The sequence below is a fragment of the Macrobrachium nipponense genome, chromosome 35, assembly GCF_015104395.2.
Source record: "Macrobrachium nipponense isolate FS-2020 chromosome 35, ASM1510439v2, whole genome shotgun sequence".
Lineage (NCBI taxonomy): Eukaryota > Metazoa > Arthropoda > Malacostraca > Decapoda > Palaemonidae > Macrobrachium > Macrobrachium nipponense.
The window spans coordinates 23,816,030-23,838,016 of record NC_061096.1 but is presented as its reverse complement, the minus strand read 5'-3'; the positions used below and the strand labels follow the sequence as shown (position 1 = coordinate 23,838,016).

Here is a 21,987-nt window from a genome sequence, read left to right as displayed (position 1 = left end):
TTCTTTGTGGCTCTATGAATATGCAAGGACCAGCTCCCACAACAAGTCTCTATGGGGATTACTCCGGCCGAATTTATGCGACTTGCTCCGTCAAGAAAACACATCATTCCGCAAGAGCACGACACTACTGCGTATACAGGATTAACAAGGGCAAAGGATGCTGCAAGTATGAGGGATCTTGTTCGAATTTATGGGGGCAAGATATAATGACCGGCGGTAGATGTACCCACCTCTAAAGATATTGCTTAAAAATGAAGTTTTTTTTTTTCTTTCTTTCTTTTTAATATCAGCTGTTCTGTGATAAATGGTCTGTATTTTCCTTCAAACTTTCCATTCAGAGTTGCTAACGCCTAAAGAAAGCACCTTCGAAAAATAAGGAAATTAATGCGTACCAAGGCACTGATAACAAGAGCAAAAAATATATACGAAACTAACATTAACATGCACCAATAAAAATAAATAAATAAATAAATAAAGTCTGCTTATATAAATGTCACTGGCATGCGCTTGAAGGCCTCTTATTTCGTAACAATTATACAACAAGTCTGAACCTCAAAATACCATAAAGATACAACATAAGTACATATATATCATATATATTATATCTATGTATAGATATATATCATATATATATATATATATATATATATATATATATATATATATATATATATATATATATCACACATATAAAATATACATATAATCTTACAACGAGGGAAAAACTATCACAAATAGAAAAAATAAAACATAATTTGCAGCAGAAGCAGAAGCAGCAGCAGCAGCAGCAGCAGCTGAGCCGAGGGGTAGTGGAAAGGGTGATAGCAGTAATTAGTTTGGACTAATGATTCGACGCTAATGAGGCGGAGTAATTAAGATGAAGAGATGAAGATGGAAAAGCCAAGAAAAGTTGCCTAAATCTGAAGAAGGGTTCTGGAGGCAGACTCGAGTTCCTCATGCAAGGTACAAATGGATATGAGAGAAGAGAGAGAGAGAGAGAGAGAGAGAGACGAGAGAGAGAGAGAGAGAGAGAGAGAGAGAGAGAAAATTCAAGGTACATCTTCACGGCGCGAGCTACCTCCTCAAAATGGTACATGTTACAGAAGACATTCATGTAATGAAAACCATTCGTTGCATCGAAATATAATAAAGCACAGCGTCTGACTGAAATTTACCAGATTTCTCAAACCCTGCGGGGCCTATCATTCCCTAAATGTAGACAGGAATTTTTCCATGATTTGAGGAAACAATCAGCTACCTCAAGACATTCATATAAAAATAAAACGACTATTTAACGGCGATCAGGTTGACTTTCATTATACTTATGAAATGTCAGCAAATCTATTGAAGGTTTTGGAAACAATAAATTTTCTGATTTACAAGGAAAAAAAAAACAAAAATGTCAAAATAAAGCAAGCAGTATATTAGTATATATAGTAGAAGTAGCAATATAGAATTTAGATTAGAGGCCAAGCGCTGGGAACTATGAGGTCATTCTGCGCAGTATACCATATATAAACGCATCATTGGTTGCAAAGCAAGAAAAAGCTCATGCAAGTCACTTATGGCAACTGTTCATACAAGCACCACTTATATATATATATATATATATATATATATATATATATATATATATATATATATATATATATATATATATATACATACATACACACACACACACACACACACACACACACATATATATATATATATATATATATATATATATATATATATATATATTATATATATGTATGTAAGTATATATGTGAGTGTACATATCTATAATCACATAATGATGATAAAAAATAAAAAATGAAATAAAAAAATCACCAGCAATCCGAAAGCAACGGTGGCGATAAAAAACAAGCGGCAGACTACAAAGTTGCAGCGGTACTTGCAAAGTGCAGGACTCGTCATCGTCACCCCTAGTCAGTATAAGCTGCTTCCATAAATTTAGCCTAATTCCCCCATTATTACCATACAAACGGAAACCCAAACAACCGCTCAATATCACATCCCCATAGCCGCAACCCTTCTAATGTTCATACTGACCACGTACGAAAATGGAGAAGGAAAAGAAATAAATGGTGGAAAAAAGCAAGAATTGGGGACAGGCTTAAAAAACACAAGAGGGAGACAAAGAAGAGCGATGAATAACTCCCAACGAAAACAGAAGGAAGGAAAAGGGAAAACGAAGGACGAGAAAAGTCTGAAGATATACCCAAAAGAGCAAAATAAGAAACCAGAAACGACAGGAGAGAGAAGAGAGAGAGAGAGAGAGAGAGAGAGAGAGAGAGAGAGAGAGAGAGAGAGGGGATGGGGGGGCAAACATATACTATAACATAACGAAAGAAATGGGGACAGCTACAACACACTCGTAGTAGCAGAACCCATAATAATAATAATCATAATAAAAAAACACTACTTCACTATCCCATTGACATAAAGGGCCACCACCTTCATTGACACAAACCATCTTCCTGAGAGCCTCTACTAAGTTTGTTTGCAAAGCTTCCATCCACAGAGAGTGACAGCCTACTATGGCTTTTTTCCTTGACTTTCACTGGAAGATTTGTCAGGCAAACTTAAGCCCAGGGTTCGGGTATCGTTCTCTTCATCCTTTGTAACGACTCTTTATTACTAAAAAAAATAGTTCACCTTAATACTTCGGTCAATTTTAGAGGACGAATTATCGTTAAAACTATTCCGTAACTGCTTACAGTCATGGTTACTGTGCAGGTTAAACTGGGTTACATTCATTTCCAAATATATATGAATGCCTACTAGTCCCTTCCTATATTACAAGAAACAAAAATCGTCCCTGCTTGTTGTTGTTGTTGTTGCTGTTGTTCTCGCGTTAGTGCTTCACAATCTTGCTCGTAATGGAAGCCACGGGGAAGGTATGCTTTCCGTTATAAACTTTCTGCAACATTAGTTTCAATAGAGTAAATTTCCTTGCCCGTAAAATTTTTACCGCCCCATAAAAAGAAAATGAGTCATACCACCGTGCAAGGATACAATCAAGATTTCATACCAAATCTAATCTCGTTTTAACTACACTTCCTCCCCCTTATAAAAACCTTGATTAAATCTCTGAAATTCCTGCAAAGCTTTACAAAGAAAATCCAGGAACAACGCAGACTACTACGCTTAAATTAATTCTACCGAAAATAAAAAATATAACCCAGTTGCAGTATAATCATGCGAATCAAAATATGACTTCTTTTTTTAACATGCATCGAGTTTTTTTTTTTAATTTCCTAGTAACTCACATTAAAAGTAATAAGACAGGTCCTAATTCTAATTCCTTTGTTCTTGAGTTTCATTTCTTCTCCACCAACCTGAAAAGAGAAAGAGAGAAAACTTCATTACTTATAAATAATGGCGGGAGTCACAAATAGAAATGAATTCAATACGGAAGAAATATATAACGTGTGTGAGCGAGTTCATCTCCAGTTCTAACATCTCCATGAATCATAAATACGCATACACAATACATTCTTCGTGTGAACATTAAGAAACGCAAACAATTAAAAGAACACAAGGCAAACACAAAGGAACTCAAGCGTGTAATTACATTTCCAAGAAGCGATTCGTGGCATTAAATTTCCATTCCAAACCCAAGACAAGAAAATATGATGATGATGATGATGATGTTGTTGATGTTGATGATGATGATGATGATGATGATGATGATGATGGAAGTACAATCTGTGTCATGTCTAAATTCTTTCTGGAAAATAGATATCTGACTAAGGCAAATCTTACTTTGATCTTAGATTACTACTATATTATAATATTTGTGGCATTTGATCTCTTCTTAATACTAGTAACCTTGTATGAATGTAATCAAATCTATTATAAAAATATTTAAAAAATTAGTAATAATGCTGATACGAAGTGATTTCAAGATATATATATATATATATATATATATATATATATATATATATGTATATATATATATATATATGTGTGTGTGTGTATGTATGTATGTGTATATATATACATATATATATATATATATATATATATATATATGCTGTATGTATTATCAAAATGTTTATTTTGTGGTGAAATGCATTCAACCACCAGGAAGAAAATTCATAGCTTCATTAACGCAATTATATTATTAGAATCTTGAAAGAGAGAGAGAGAGAGAGAGAGAGAGAGAGAGAGAGAGAGAGAGAGAGAGAGAGAGAAATTCCACGTCTCTGCAAAGCGTTATTTCACTGTCAGACTCAGAATTCTTGGGTAGGTTAGAGCACTGATCGTAAAAACAAGAGCTGGTGCTTTCCTTTTTGGAAAGGCGAGCCCCATAAACCTGTGCTCTGTGTGGTAGAGTTCTGCACCACCTCCCACCTCGTAAAGCGGACGTCCTCACAGATTTTCCAGAAGGCAGAGAGAGGGGCGGGGGCGGGGGAGGGTGTACAGATTGCACAGAGGAGGGGGAGGGGGATGTGTCTGTCCGCTCCAAGTACAGAAAGAAGGTATGAGTCAGTGTGAGTTTGGCGGGGGAGTGGGGGGGGGGGGGGGGGGGGGAGGGGGGGGGGTTTGGAAAAGGGGGGGGGGGGGGGGGGGGAGGGGGGGGGGGGGGTGGGGGGCTAAAGCCTAATGAGGGAGGGGGGGGGGGGGGTTTTGCTGAGGGGGGGGGGGGGGGGGGGGGGGGGGGGGGGGGGGGGGTGGGGGGGGGGGGGGGGGGGGGGGGGGGGGGGGGGGGGGGGGGGGTGCTAATGACAATATCCATAACCGCTACGTTTAAATGAGTAATGGCGATCTGCTTTCTATTAATTATAAGAGTCTCCCTCGAGTATTTGTAATACATAAAAAAACAAAAACCATTAGAAATTCTCACTTCAGTGATTATATCTGCAATGTTCTGGGAGCAAAACCATTACTATAGAGTTTGATGAAATACAAAAATGAATATATCATCAAGACTGACAAGTAAAGGTACCTTTACACACAAACATACATACCAACACAAACACATCATCCTTCCAAGATTAATTACAGAACTACCTCAAGCCATAGTTCGTTGACTAACGGGATAATGAAGGGAGATATTGCTAAATGCGAAATGCTCGAAATAATTAAGATTCACACTCCTTCTTCTTCTACCTCGTTTGCACAAACACTTCACCTTGACTTAAGACAGCCATGTTGAAGTTGGAGTTTAATAACTTCATGTGATCTACAATGACACCTCTAAAGTCGCCAGTGAAAAGCGCCAGAAATAAAGATCATCGTTCACCTCTTTTTCTTTCTTTTTTTTCGGTGGAGGGGAAATCATCAATTTTCTATTTGCAACTGCAATCGATGCGAGCCATTTCAGAAATCAGAGAAATTGTTTGCAGCAGGTTATAAAAAGGAAAGCGTCTCAAAAGCCTCACAAACGCGCGCAATTTAGAAGACAATTAGAAAGTTTAATTAGCTATAACAGACCAAGGAAGTTTTTATGCCTCCCATTTTATTTCTAAACTTTTCAAAAGCCTAGTCAGAAGCCGGATGACGTTATTCTCAGTTTTTCCCTTCCATTCTTCCGCCGCCGCCCCTCCTCCCTCCGCCCGAAATGGCTTTCGTATCTACTCGAAACAGGCTGCCGGTTCGAGCAAGGGCCTGTGACGATGCCAGGTCAGATTAATCTAGCAGTAACAACGGGGAAGGAGAACAATGGGGCATCGCATAATCCACCAAACAGCTTCCGAAGTGGCATTTTATACCGCCATCAATCACCGACTCCTTTTTAAAAGCTCCATTCAAGTAGTCAGCTTTAATAAATCTCTCAACCCGTTATCAATGTATCGTGGAATTCAATAAGTATGGGATAATTTATGGCCCAAGAATATAACACAATTTGGTTTAGGATTCACGAGACCGAAACAAAAAAATTTTTTTTTATCCGGTACAACAAAATAATCTAAAAAAAAATAGGAGCTAGAAATAATTTATTTTTAATAATAGCATCTGCGTGAAAAGCAAAATGATGTGAAGTTTAGGTTTTAAAAACGCGCCATTCAAATAACATGCTCACAACAATAAATGACACAAAGCTGGTTTGAAAATTATCTTTGAAAGAACCAAGACTGCAGCAACTCCTTGGTTCACAAAGTAAAAAGTTAATTAATCATTGCCGATTTGGGCAAATGGAATTGCTGATCTAGAACCGTCTTTTTTTAGTTTTAAAAGAGTTCATCTGCCTCTATCTCCAAAACTTACAAAAAAAAAGAAAGTGAAAGTAATCCTTCCTTACTTTCCATTATTCCCTATTACGCATCCTAAATATCCGATCTCCGCTTACCCTTTCTTTCGTCCTACTCTTCTCTCTGTATACCAATGCTCTCTCTCTCTCTCTCTCTCTCTCTCTCTCTCTCTAAACATCACCATATTTACAGTTTCCCATTCTCCTGTTACTGTGACGCCTCGCCCACCTCGTAACCAAGAGGCACAGCTGTAACCGCCCTGCTACCTATCACTGCTAACTGCAATCGACACCCTCTTAAGACACGTGGGTAATTGGTAAAGGCCCTCGAGCACTAGGTAGCAGACGACACGCCAGGTGGAAGCTTCTATTACTAAGCAGACATTAGAATACGCCAGAAACAAGCTTTGATCCCGCTCCTCAGATCTGCCCAATCCGTAGGCCACTTGTACGGAAGTTTGGCTCACCACTTACAATAATTTTGAACTGAAGTTATGCGTTAGCTAATGTAGTTTGGTTGCCGGCGTACAGCGTCAAATGAGTACAGAGCGCTTAGACAAAGCGTCGAGTTCTCTCTCTCAGTTGTTAAATAACATCCCTTCACGCAGCCTCCGAGAAGATGAAAGCAAGAAAAGACGAAGTTTACACTAAATATCGTGTCTATCAGACGATAAAAACTAACTATCGTGTCTATCAGATGCGATAAAAAAAACTAACTATCGTGTCTATCAGATGCAATAAAAAAAAACAAACTATCGTGTCTATCAGATGCGATAAAAAAAACTATCGTGTCTATCAGATGCGATAAAAAAACTATCGTGTCTATTCCAGATGCAATAAAAAAAACAAAGATCTGTCTGATCAGTGCGATAAAAAAACTATCGTGTCTATCAGATGCGATAAAAAAACTATCGTGTCAGATGCATTAAAAAAAAACTATCGTGTCTATCAGATGCGATAAAAAAACAAACTATCGTGTTTATCAGATGCGATAAAAAAAAACTATCGTGTTTATCAGAGGCGAAAAAAACTATCGTGTTTATCAGATGCGAAAAAAAACTATCGTGTCTATCAGATCCATTAAAAAAAACTATCGTGTCTGTCAGATGCGACATCAATGATTATTCAAATGGCGATAAGAACCAGAAAAACAATTACACTTGGACATAAACGTCATGGAAGTAAAACCTGCATACAAGAACTCCAGGATCTATTCATTTAACCGAAAGTAGAAGGTCTGGTATTTATTGCAAAACGAATTTGCATTAGGATAACAAGTACTTCTGAAAGACAGTAACAGTGTCTCTATTAATGGGGAAACTCGTAAGTAGAGTCAACAACAGTCAAAAATAAATGAGAACATAAGGTACGCAGGAGAATTCATTACCAACGAATTTCATGTATTTATTAATACATGAAATTCTAGTACGAAAAATAGTGTCGATAATTACACAAGCTTTCAGAGGGGTGGACTACAAGAACTCCCAAATACTTTAATATAGATTATCTTGATCTTCAAGAGGCGGAATATTTGCATCACAAAGTACCTTGACTCCTCTCTCTCTCTCTCTCTCTCTCTCTCTCTCTCTCTCTCTCTCTCTCTCTCTCTGTTATAACATATCCAACTTTCCGTTCGTTACATCAAATTCAATGCTCTCTCTCTCTCTCCCTCTCTCTCTTCTCTGTCTCTCAGCTGTCACAATCCCAGCTCATTATTCCGAATTTTACCTCTCTCTCTCTCTCTCTCTCTCTCTCTCTCTCTCTCTCATCTGAACACCTATTCGTTATTCAAAACGACTCTCTTTTTCTCCATACATTCTATCTGCGTATCTCTGCTTTCATCGTTACTCTTATCTCTCTCATCTCCCTCTCCGTTTGTCACTGACGCTTCGTCTCTCTCTCTCTCTCTCTCTCTCTCTCTCTCTCTCTCTCTCTCTTCTTTATCAACATACACGTTCCTTACTGAGCTTCGTCTCTATTTCTGTCTAATTATAATCTATATGTTAGTGTCTTCTCGTGCAAATTAGTCTCTCTCTCTCTCTCTCTCTCAACTTCATGTCACCCATTTCCATTTACCTCATCTCTTCAAAGTCTTTGTGTGGGTGTGCGTGCGTGTGTGTGTGCGCGAAGAATTCAAGAGCGTCAGTCCGGACTAAAAGTAGATGACCAAAATGCAAATAAGACATTGCCCACCGGGAACGTGGTTAAGGGGGAGACTATTTGCATTCGAGGCCAACCTCACTTAAACACGAAGAGGCAACTCACAAGGAGGAAATGCTGATGAAGAAACGCACGACACCTGCCACGCACCCGAGAGAGAGAGAGAGAGAGAGATAGAGAGAGAGAGAGTGGTGAGTCTGAAGGTACGAAAAGTCTTCGAGATGATGCAAAGACAGTGAGGGATACAGAGACTGGGTAACGTAAAGGGTATCGTGGCAATACCGAGAGAGAGAGAGAGAGAGAGAGAGAGAGAGAGAGAGAGAGAGAGAGAGAGAGAGAGAGACTGTACACATATGGCAGACATTCAAGGAAGGCAAGTTTCCAATACTGATAGAGATTACTCTAATTCCAATGTAGATTATCAGGTGATTTCACAATGATAAAACCCTGGGGTCAACATTCTCTACAGGCACACTTCCTGAAAAACAAAATAATAAAAATCCGGAGAAAATTATGAAAAGCACTAAAGCAATAGAATAGCAACTTTTCATAGTTAAAAAAAATGAATAAAAAAGCGTGAGAGGTACAAAGATAGGGCACGAGAGTAACGACTTCATATCGCATCCGAGATAAAAGCAAGAGATTTTACAAGTGTTGGAATTGAAGAGCACTTACAGTATAAGGAGTACGGTCTCCGTGATTTCAAGTCAGTAATTCTAAAGGGGGAAAAAAGTAACAGTTTACTACTTCTACTGTTTTTGAGTGAAAGAAAAAAAGAATTTTAAATCACTAATCGAGTCCAATTGATGTATACGTATTGTCATAATAGCTTACAGATGGCAAGTTTGGAAATGTACACCTCTACTGAGAACATTTTGAAAAGAAGTAATAGCTATGGATTGCTGTTAACCTTTACTGAAAAAATATTAAGGTTAACTGACAAGTTAACCTTATGTATATAAAGGTCTCATCGTGATCTATTGCATCCGGAGTAAAAAATTTTAATTAAATTATTCTAATGTTAAAACCACTTTCTGCGTGTGTTTGCCCCGTTGAAAAAATACTTGTATATTTCAATGCTAAGTTATTTGACGTTTAGCAAACTTTCTAAATTTAATAAGCATTCCTTGGAAATGGTTCTGATACAAACTAATAACTTATCAAAGAAAGCTCATCATAAAAAAATATTGGCCGCCCAAACATTAAGACACCCTCTCTCTCTCTCTCTCTCTCTCTCTCTCTCTCTCTCTCTCTCTCTCTCTCTCTCTCTCTCTCTCTCTCTCCCCTAGTTAACGTTTCTAAAAGGTATATAAACACAAAACTGAAGACATTTGCAACTTGAAATTGCGAATTCATTTCATTCTATTATTCGACAATCCTTACCTAAAGATTACTTTAATAACATTACGAATCTAATCTTGCCCACTACAATCATCGACAAGTAAATCAAAGTAAGACGAACAATAACTGAGGATCCACCGAAAAAATAAAAACAATAAAGTGACACTAGAATAGAGCAATTACCGTAATCCATCCGATGACCAAGTACCATTATCGGGGGACAAATACGTTTCTGCTTTTTCCCCCCACCAGAATTACAGGGGGCTAGAGCAAATAAAAGCTAGTTAAAAATGAATGAAAAATGACCTGATTATAATGGCCATGACAGATACTTCATCGCCAATGCTGACGACACGGGTACAAAATACTGTTAATTGCTACGGATGTGATACAAGTAACGAACCCGCCGTAATGGCGCATTACTGGACCCTATGTCATGCCAGAATGGCTGCCATAAAATATTTCATGAATTTAATGACGTACACTCTTAGCCAGCTTTCATTCAAACTGATATAATAAACTACAATAAAAAATAATTTTTATTCTACGTTTCCACCTTCATCAACATCTTTTGAAACAACAACAACAACAACAACAACAACAACAATAATAATAATAATAATAATAGCAATAACATAGTTAGAAAATTAATTTGATTTTCCAGCCCTTTTCATACACTTCCACCTACTCAACCATTCACCCTCACATTCACCTTATTTACATCAAGCACACTCTCATTTCAGTCTTCATTTTAACTGCATGTCGTACTTTTCATCAGGAAACAAAAGGTGAAGGAAGGAAATAAATAAGACTTTGAATCAAAACGTTTTCCCGACTGAACTAAATGCCTTAAAAAGGCAGTTCGATTCCCGCTTGAAATAAAGAGCACCACAAATACCGAAAAAAAAAACACACACACACACACCCACAACAACAACAACAACAAAAACACGACGGTATTTCATCTCACATCAAACGGGAGTCGTAGTCCCGTGCAAAGGCCAGGGCTTCTTTGTGTTTCCACAACAACAACAACATAAAACAGGCACATATGCTCTTAGGAAGCAAAAGTAAACTTCAAGGCAAAGACTTTTAATGAATCTACAACATCTAATTAAATTTCACTGGGAGAAAAGGAGGAGGAGGAGGAGGAGGACCCTCCGCTTTAAATATTTCGGCACAAGGGCAAAAGACCCGCTGGTCCAAAGAATGGAGAGCAAGTTCAAATGAATTTATTTATGGCTTCACAAAACCACTTTTCAGTTAACTCGGACTTAACCTTGACATGCAAAAGCACACACAGTGCCAATAAACGACATGGAAAATACCAACCAAAGACTCCAAATCAAAATTTTTTAAGAACTAGCAAAGAAACGATCTGGGAAATACCAAGCTAAGACTCCAAAAATATATATATTTTAAGAACTAGCAAAGAAACAATATGGAAAATACCAAGCAGAGACTCCAAATCTAAATATTTAAAATAAAAAAAAAAATAGCAAAGAAACAATAAGCAAAATACCAAGAAAAGACTCCAAATCAAAATATTTTAGAAACTAGCAAAAAAAAAAAAAAAAACAATATGGAAAATACCAAGAAAAGACTCCAAATCAAAATATTTTAGAAACTAGCAAAAAAAAAAAAATATGGGAAATACCAAGCAGACTCTATATCAAAATATTCTAAAAACTGGCAGAGACAATATGGAAAATACCAAGCAGACTTAAATCGAAATAATACCAAGCCAAGAATCCTGATCAAAATATTTTATAAACTAGCAAAGTAACAATATAGAAAATACCAATCAAAGACTCCAAACCAAAGTATTTTAAAAACTAGCAAAAAAATAATATGGAAAATACCAAGCAATGAAACTACCATAAAACAAACATGCAAACAAAAATTCAAGCCTTTCCCGACAAAATGTTAGTGAGCTACCACTATCAAGGTTATCTTTAACTAATTAAAACACGCTGGATACAAGGACCTTCTGCCTTTTACTTAACCAAAAACCACTGAAACCAAAACCAGGGAGCATATAAAAAGTGGGGATTTTGGAGAGGGAAATCTCAGCGTTGTCACTTTTATGATAAATTAGCAGATTAATGATAAATGCAAAAGGGATCAAATTCCAAGGGGTTGCGGTCCATCACCGTTTTCCAAACAAAGTAAGTGATGAGAGTGATGACCTTAGCAGTTATAATGAGGCTTCAGAAGTACACTTCCAACTTCAGCTCGGCGGAACAGTGGACGGCGGGGTACGTACCTGTTGAAAGAGACCACAGACTAGCATACGGATGAAGGACAATCTAGTATGCGAATCTATCTATTTAAGAATCGGAAGAAGGAGCTATACACCAAACAAGGGCAGACGACAATACTATGAAGATTTAGTATCTGGGAAGAACGAAAAAAATTCCGCACTAAAACCTGCTCTCTCTGATTTTCACTGATTTCAAGGTCTAACACCCATCGGAGGCAATAAATAATGTTACTCATCATCAGTGGAATTTTTTATTTTAATTTTTCATCGCTATTTAAAACGCAAAAAATTGAAATAAACTAGTTCAGGGTATCTGAAATTCAATGTAAACAACACAAACAAACGCACGGTTAAAAGTCTTGCAAGTTTGTGTTAGTATAAAAAAAATCGCAAGTGATAATCAAAGCCCGATTTAACTATTACTAAAACTTAATTAGAACAATTCGACCCAAGTGTTCAAAAAAAGAAAAAAAAATGACAATCCAGGAAAACCGAAAATCTGAGAAAAAATAAAATAAAAAGGGTTTTCGTTAAAAGGCCTAACTACGTGGCCCCACTCTCACGGAGACTGCTTAGAGGTACCGACTAAGACATAAAACCCCTATAAAGAGCGAACCTTTTCTTCAGGTCTCAGTATCGGAAGAGGCGAGGAATCGTTCACGCGTCACATTTCATGCAATTCTGACACTCGAGCTGAAAAAGAGTCGACGTCAAACGTTCTTCAGTAAGACTTTATGACGTGAGAACGTATAAGGAAACCTTCTTAAGACACCCATTACAATGGGTCGTGGTGCCTCGCTCGGCTGACTTGGGAGGCAACACACACACACACACACACAGAGCAGGGAGGATTAGGGAAAAGTTGAGGACGTGTGATGGGGGTTAACTGAAAGTTAACTCCAGAAATGCTACAAGGAAAAAAAAAAGTATAAAAGCTGTAAGGAACAAAACATTTATCTACTCTAAAGGCAGCAAATATATTTACACAGCAATATCGCGAGCTTACGAGAGATAAATTGTAGAGAAAGTGAAATATACAAAACAATCTATTTCATGAAACATTAAAACTTTCCCTTCATACACAAATATAATCGGAAAAAACTCAACCTTTAAATTAAATAAACTTCTATACTTGTTATGAGTTATGGATACAAAATTTACACAATTCATCACTATCGCCTAATCTTAATCTCTTGTAAATTCAATAATCCATTGAAAATATAAAAGTGGATTACACTTACGCATCTAAAAAGGTAAATAATAATGGAATTGGAAGTAACAAAACTCATAACCACGAAGCGCTGTAACAATTAATATATAAAAAAAACCCTTTCTTTCTTATAAATATTTCATAAGAATATTTAGCTATAAATGAAATGTCATCAAACAAATCACAGGGTCCTTATTAAATCTGAAAAACATCTCATCGGATATCTGAAATTTTCAACTCCATGAATCCATACGAAGGACATACTGTCAACGGGAATTCGGATCTAATAAATACACTAAATGAAAGGATGTACGATGGTCGGAATTGGTGTAAAACAATCATAGCCAAAGAGAAGTGGGAATTATTAAAAGGGCTGAAATAAAAAAAATTACATGAATGTGAGTAATACTGCTGATATATCTAATTATAAGAGGTTCTTTCGGACCTACTCGGATCACAAATCAATATTTAATTTTATTGCTAAACTATTTTTCCCCACTAATCTAGCAATAACTCAAAGAAGCATTTTTGCTATTTTTTGAAATTATTCTATATGAACTTGCCCACGTTTCTGAACGTAACGGAATGTCTGGTGTGAAAAAAGAAAAACATAAGATTCTCAAGGTCAATGAATATCCTCTCCTTGCAAAATAGAAACGCAGTTCCCGACGTTTATCAAATGGAATAAGACGAAACACATAAAACGGCCGTCCTGCCAGAGTGAAATATCGCTGTACATCCCAGAATATATCATCCGAAGACACTTTGCCACCATAACATGATAACTCGAAGACATGTAACCGTCCTATGCATTAAGACACTTCCGAACGCGAGGCAATCTCTCTCTCTCTCTCTCTCTCTCTCTCTCTCTCTCTCTCTCTCTCTCCTCAATGGTGGTGGTTCAGAGCCATTCTGTTCCTCCCATGTATGAGAGAGAGCGACCTTTTATCTGACAATTTACATTAGAGCTCTTGCTGCCTTCCATCTCGCAGAGAGTTGCAATTGTTGCTCTCAGTCGCTAATGCAACTTCCTTCCCACCTACTCTCGCAAGGCTGGCTCTCTCTCTCTCTCTCTCTCTCTCTCTCTCTCTCTCTCTCTCTCTCTCTCTATGTTTACAGCGTCTTGTGGAGATAGTCTTGTTCGAGATGATCTTTTCCCGGAAGACTTGATATGTTTCCCCCTCATTTTCTTTTGTACTCTTGACTGACTCTTCAAATATACAAATACAAAATCAATTAGCTTTAATTTCATTAATTTCAAACCATTTTCTTCGTGTTATTTTCCTCTAAAGATCAACAATACTCGAATGTTAATAGTGATTGGGTTTATAACGATAATGTTAAATACTCCGATATACTCTTACATGGCAAAAGTTAAAATGAAAGAAGTACATGTTTCAAATTCATACACCACTATAAAAAAAATAAAAACCTATGGTAATATATACACCAACTTTTTATAATATAGATACAATTTTCAAAATTCAATCAATCCATTGTTATTGAAAAATTCTACTTAAGTGTTCAAAAAATTATTAACGCCTGCTCTTAACAAGGAAACAACACATCAAATTTCACCTTACCACAGTTATTTATCTTTTACACGACTGAACAGTCCGGTGTGTCATCCAAGCAGCTCGGGGGTGTTTCAATTAAGATAAATTTGCATCTTTGATCACATTTAATACGACACAAATTCATTTCATTGGTTATTTACTTATTCTTCATTTATTAATCAATTTAGTTCCTCCAGAAAATTAAGAATTGTTTTCTATTTTTGTCACAGTGTAATGTAGACAATTTGCGTGTGTATCCACGGCATTTTCTGAATCCACTTCAATGCACGTTCTCAATGAATCACCAGAATAATGCAAATGGCAGACCTGCACAGCCAGATCTCCTTCCGAATCTTCCCTTTGTCCTTAAATGGTAAATAATTTCGAACACTTTTTCCACAGGAACTTGGAAAAAGACATATCATTATAATGAAATAGTACCTCAAATCACCTTATGACCTTAACCGTAATTAATGTTTTCGAAACTTGAAATTTAACACAAGGATCAAAAATCCTAAGATGATGCCGAGTACTGAATACCCCATCTGCAAAGGGGACTTGGATTGCATTACGAATTTTAGGAGCATTAAGCAGGTTCTAATTCTTTTAATCAAGTTCATTATGATTCTTTATGCTATTCATGTTACGGAACACTCGGCATCTCTGGTTTTAGACACTTCATCTACGAATTATGCATGTATGTATGTAGGTATGTATGTATAGAAATTTACATCAAAATTGTTATATCCAAGGAAAATCTACATCGTGATAGCGTGATTATCAAAATCCTCGGGAAGACGGAACAAAAACTTTCCTCTCCTTTAGCAGTACATCTCAAAACGCATCGATTCATGCACATTTCCGTAAAACGAAACGTTCAATTCTTTACCCAGCTACAGGACGGGAAGAGACCATTACGGTATAATTGAAACCCTGGGTAAGGAGAAATTCTGCCATTCTCAAACTTCACATCGCGTCTTAATGGGAAACATCGCCCTATTTACGGGATTGGGCCAGGTGCTTAAAATTCAATTTTCCCTCATCGATTTCACACATTTCGAATAAGTGCACTTGAACGGTTCTCCTGATCAAATAAAAAAAGCCCCGGAGCGGGCAGTTTCCATCGGAGATGCAACTTCTTGGCAGACATGTTCAAGAATATAGTTGTTTATAAGCAGAAGGTTCTGGTAATGGTTTACCTTTTAAGAAGAGCCTGCCAGGGCTTCCAAAATTACTTGCTTCTACTGAAGTAAATTCAGTGGCAAAATGGATATTTCGTTGGTGGGTTTCTTATGTGTGCATATTTTCAAATACTGAATTTGTCAAAAAGGCTCTTTAACAATATTATATATATATATATATATATATATATATAGATAATATATATATATATATACTTATATCTATATATATATATATATATATATATATATATATATATAGATCTATATATATTATATATATATATATTGATATACATCGTAAAAATGGAGATTACAGCGTTGTTAATTCATTAACCAGTTTTCGACTGACCAATGAGTCAAATGAGTCAAAGCGCCATCAGATTGCTTCACCTTTTGTAGGATGGCTTTGCTGTTCAAAAAAAAAAAAAAAAAAAAATCATTTACTGGAGGATGTAGATATAAAAAATTATTTAAATATGTTAAAATTTTCCCTGGGGCAGACAATAAGAAAAGAAAGAGTAAAATAAACTGGATGAAAATAACGCAGAAATGAGAGAATATTAAGTGAAATATAAAACTACTGTGGAACATCTCCATGTAATTATAATTATGCAACCAGGATACAAATGCAGTCATTTTTTTCAGGAAAGGTTTTAATTACACAAAACAGTAAAAAAAACAAGAAAACGCCTCAAAAAAAAAAAAAAAAAACGGAAACTCAAAAGAAAACGATAAACGATACGGACAATCCCTACTGAGCGGAATACGTAAAATAAACAAATTGGAATAAATTTTAAAAAACCGCATCGGCACATTGTACAAACAATAATCATCATAGTTTTGAAAAAATACAAATTGCCGACATACTAAACGTTCTTTTCTCTAATCACCCATGGTTCCTCTCTTACACAAAACCATCGAGGAATTATGCTCTTGCAATATCTCCCCGTTTCAGTTTTCTCTGATAAGCCCCAGTCTTTTATACCCTACCCTTTTCTTCCCGTTTGTCATCTAAGCGTGCAAAATCTTATCCTGTCTCTCGATCTACGATCTTTCCCCCCTTTCCTTGTTCTCTTCGACTAAACCAGGACTTTCTGCCGTTGAACTTTTCTCTCCTACTGATGGGTTTCCGTAAGGTTCAAGGAGGTTTGTCATCTTAAAAGTCCATTTTTTCCCCCATCCCTGTTTCTTATCACCCTTTGTTCTTATTCCAGATTTTATCACATTTTTTTTTTATTCCAGATTTTATCATCCTTTTCTCTTATTCCAGATTTTATCACCTTTTTCCTCATTCCCGATAACATCACCTGTGACGAACTGCTTTAGGAGCAAGAGGCTGCGCTGGCTGGCATCCAGCCACCTCAATCCCCAACAAAAAATAGAAAGCTGTAAAACTGACGAAAGCATGAAGCTGCCCGCCCCTTGGGCCTTCAAATAAAACCCACCAATTCCCGCACGATGCTGGATTTCCGAGCCTGGAACCATCGCAGGGTCTCCCAAAAGCAACGCCCGACTAATGACAGGGAGAGCGACAGCGCGCCAAGTTCTGATCATCACTCAATAATAAGGTACCTTCTGGCATCTCCGTGTCCTCTCCGGGGTTCTTTCCTACCTGGTACCAAATTCCACTTCCAGAGCCCTTGCAGAAAGTTATATGCCTGGAATTCCAAGCACTCTGACCGGGGGGGGGGGGGGGGGGGGGGGGGGGGGGGGGGGGGGGGGGGGGGGGGGGAAATGGTAGAAGAACCGACTGCTTTGATATCAACTTTAGATCGAAAAGCAGCAGCAGCCAGCAAGGCTGAATCGTGTGGTGGATGAAATAAAAGGAATTGAATTTCGTATTTTGGTACTTTTGTATTCCAGATATTTAATGGAACAGCTTCCAGATGAGCGCCGCTGCATTAGTCGTTCCAGTGATCAAAAGATGCTGGAATTCTCCTGTAAGTTGCCGTCTCCTCGGTAATTGAAGCTTGCCGCTTCAGATTAGGAGCGCGCGTCGACGCCAACACGGTCGGAAGTCCCGTGAAAAGCCTACGAAAAGTAGACCTTCCGGGTATCCCCTGTTTACTCATTCCTGCCGCTCTCCAGCGTTCCTTTTCAGGCTGTAAAGGACTGCCAACTCTCCCCCGGTCTTTTGTAAAATAAATTGTCTGGTACAAAGTGCGTTAATATGGAAATCACATCTGGAACTATTAATGGATAAGACATAAAACAATTCATCTCATCAATTACACGGGGAAAATTGTCAAAATAAAAACTCATGGTCAAATAAAAATATATCGAGATGAGATTGGATGACAAAGTTTTGTCTATTTCCCATCATATTATAGAAAAAAAAAACATTTACATAAAAAGAAAATTAAGGGATAAAAACGTGCCCTTACTCCTGGGAAAAACGTCCTAATTAATCCATAAAGTACGGTAAATCCTCCCCTCCGGCACACATATTGTAATTAAAGGGATTAATCCAAAGTCACGCGAGCCAGTCCACAATGGTTTGCCCTCACATGAATTACCAAAGACAATGGGTGGGTGAGGTTTGTGGCTTCAAAGGGGCGGGGGGATGAGAGAGAGAGAGAGAGAGAGAGAGAGGAGAGAGAGAGAGAGAGAGAGAGATAAATCTCTTGGATGCATTCCACTTATTAACAACACTGTATTTTTGACTTATTGCAATCTTTTTCTGAGAGAGAGAGAGAGAGAGAGAGAGAGAGAGAGAGAGAGAGAGAGCGCGCATGTCATCTGTCTGCATTCCACTATATTTCCGACCTATTTCATTTAATTTCTTCCTAAAGGTCCCTAGTCATCTTCTCTACATCTGCCACTCTTCCCAGCTGTATATGTCTCATTCTCTATCATACTTCCATTTTCTTTATCATCTTTCTTTATCCTTGCTGCCTTTACCGTTTCATTCTTCATAGGGTTTCATTGTCATCTTGTTTCCTTCTGGTACTGCCTCCTGTCTGATATTTCTCACAGCGGTCATTCCTCAATTTACTTTACATTTCCTTGACCCCAGTTACCAAATTCCCTATAGTGCTAGTAGTCTCTCCTAGCATTCAATCGTCACAAAGTTTATTTTCTGTTTATCAAGTTCCTTAGTCTTGCTTTATAGCTATTCATTCTCTTGGTCACAGTTAACCTCTGATTTCATGATTGTTAAATAATCACAAGAATATTTACCATTAGGATATTTCTCATTAACATATAAGCATATGGTCAAAAACTTTCCCCAAGTTGTTACAAATACATTCAAGTTTCCGATGCAAAAAATCTGACTTGATTTAAGGAGGAAAAAATCTTAAGAATGGAAGTATTTATTTTAAGCGTCTTCCTCTGCTATGAGAAACTATCAGTTAAAGTGTGTTATAGTTTAATTTCATCTAATATATATACATATATTCATATATATACATATATTCATATATATTTATCATGTACGTACACACACATATATAGATATTTGTGTGTAAATATAAAATGTCTTTTCCTTTGCTCTTACAGTAAAGTAATAATGAGAATATTTATCTTTCCCGTTTTCTAAAACCAGTACGTAAATCTACCGCATGTCATTCTCATCATCGTTATCGTAAACAAAAACCACGAAACAATATATCAACACGTCTATAATATCTTATAAAATTTAAAACATAGATAAATATTTCCATCAATTTCCCGTCCTGAGCAATGTAGTTATTTTGAGACCGAAAACCATCTTTTTTACGACAGCACCACTTATTACCAAGCCAATTAAGTCTTCATATTTCGAACTTATTTTTTCAAACAGTTCACGTTCTTTGCCCATTAACTTTTTTATCCCACAGCCGAACTGCTGATAAGAAAAAGTATTCACCGCTAGGGAAAAACGACTAAAAAGTTTTGCCTCAAAAACTGTTTTTTGGGGGGATTTTTTTTTTATTCGCATTCGCGTTTTCCGAAATACGAAATCTAAACAGTGATAAATTCTCTCGCCAATTTTTTTTTTCCTTTGTTCACTTTAATAACTTCCAAGAGCATTTTTGACAATCGTTTCCTCAAACTGCAGCAAAAGTACTAAATAAAAGAAATTTATTTTGGAATATGAAATTCACATTTTACTTGTTAGAATAAATCGTTGCATTTGAACCTTTTCTCATTGAAATTTTTATTCCATTTTGGGTTATTTTTTCAGAGGATTTAACAGACCAACTGCTTATCGGAGTTCCATTACTGTGAAACCGTTGTTCCATTATATTACTTCGGACTGGCATGTCATTAAAACTCAATAGCAGGGTAACTTTAGACAATTTTCAAATGTATATAATTCATTCCTTTGAATGCCTATTAATATTGAAAAGAATACTTGAAATGTTCGAAAATTTCAAATAAATCAACGCATGAAAACTAATACATCGATTCTAAGACCTGTGGAAAACAGATAATTACCATCGTCATCAGACTCTATCAGAGAAAACTGTCATAAAATCTGTAATATATAATTAACAAATGGCTCGCAGTCATCAGTACTGACCCATCATTAGATATTGTGGCTGGGAATGACCAGCTAACAAAAAAAAGCAACAATGAGATGACCTTATTACCCAAGCCACCCGTCTTTTTACTTCACGCCTACAACATAATAATTATAAAAAAAATAAAAGCTTATGTATTATGTTTGTTAAAAGACAACAAATAAATAATAGGTAAAAAGAAATGACTAATCACGTAAACTTCCACAAGCTGAAAATAAATAAAAGATTAAGTTAAACCCTCCATCTTCATCCTAAGTTTGCGGCCAGTTACTTAGAAGAGCTGCAAAATTTGGCTCTTACCCTCCGTCGCGCAAAAGTACTAACACTCAGCAGCAAAACTGCGTCAAAATCATGATTTCCTTCACGCTTTCATGAATCCCAATCTGTTTCAGGGGGGTTCGAGTCAGGAATTCGGGGATTCGAAACTTAGAATTTCTAAACTCTAGCCGTTCCGAAGCTTCTGCAGGGAGATTTCCGGGTTATTGGAGCCGACGTTTGATGGGTCGGAGGCTTTACAAGTTTAAAGGTCCGATGGTCTAAACTTTCCCTTGATTCGCCTTCCTATCCCGCCCCGTCCCCTCTCCTCCCGTGGCCCCTCCCGACCACCAGCCGTGCCCCAATCTATTTCTCTCCCCTAAAACGAGGATCACAGAATAAAAGAATCCTTTGCTCCCTTTTGCAAACGTTAATTTTCTCTTTTGTACAGACAGACTACGTCTGTCTGTTTGCTTTCGTAATCTTATTTTAGAGAGCAGAGGCTTCTCCTAAAAGATCTCGGTAACGAATTACATTCAAAAGGACTAACTATTTTTCCTTCCCGGAACGAACATACAATTTGAGAACATTCACGGTATCTGGAGGAGTTTTATGCTGAAGACAATTTCATATGCAAAACGTGATCGGGAGGTTTAATTCTGCGCATTTACATTTGTATTGCCATCTTGGAGAAAACTTTGCTCTCCAGAGAACCAAAACAAACTTCCTGCCGAGAGTTAGGCATGGTTACACAATTTTTCAGTTCTTATTTACTAGCTTTCAACGTAAACTGTATTTGCTTCAGATTTATAGCACCTTGGAAGAATACGTAATGGATATGCTTTATGGCCTTACATTAATTACGGTCTCCTTAACTGCATAATACATGATAAATTCATAATGAATGTATTTCTATAAACAATTTACTCTGTGTGTGTGAGTTGTTTGAGAGAGAGAGAGAGAGAGAGAGAGAGAGAGAGAGAGAGAGAGACTTGGTATCAAATAGGTAAACTAAAACCATCCTTGAATATATTTGTGAATGAATCCAACCTGAGCATCATTTCTCTCTCTCTCTCTCTCTCTCTCTCTCTCTCTCTCTCTCTCTCTCTCTCTCTCTCTCTCTCGTCGATACTTCACTTTCATTCCCTTCTCCTTCTTCCACGTCCACCAAAATGGGACGAATAAATCAATTAAGACAAGGATAGGGGTAGACGGTGATGGGGGTGGGGGGTAGAAGGTACGTAGGAGTTATGGAAAGGACGTAACAGCAACCCGATATAAATCATGCATATGATGAAAAGC

At 37.2% G+C, this 21,987-nt stretch overlaps 1 long non-coding RNA gene across 1 annotated transcript in view; it reads right to left on the bottom strand.

Annotated features, from left to right (window-relative positions):
* The window catches only part of LOC135208214 (uncharacterized), a 128,144-nt gene that overhangs the window by 88,139 nt on the left and 18,018 nt on the right, over positions 1 to 21,987 (bottom strand). Inside the window, exon 2 of the long non-coding RNA XR_010313131.1 lies at positions 3,279 to 3,347. This is a non-coding gene — a long non-coding RNA (uncharacterized LOC135208214). The remainder of the gene's footprint in view (positions 1 to 3,278; positions 3,348 to 21,987) is intronic.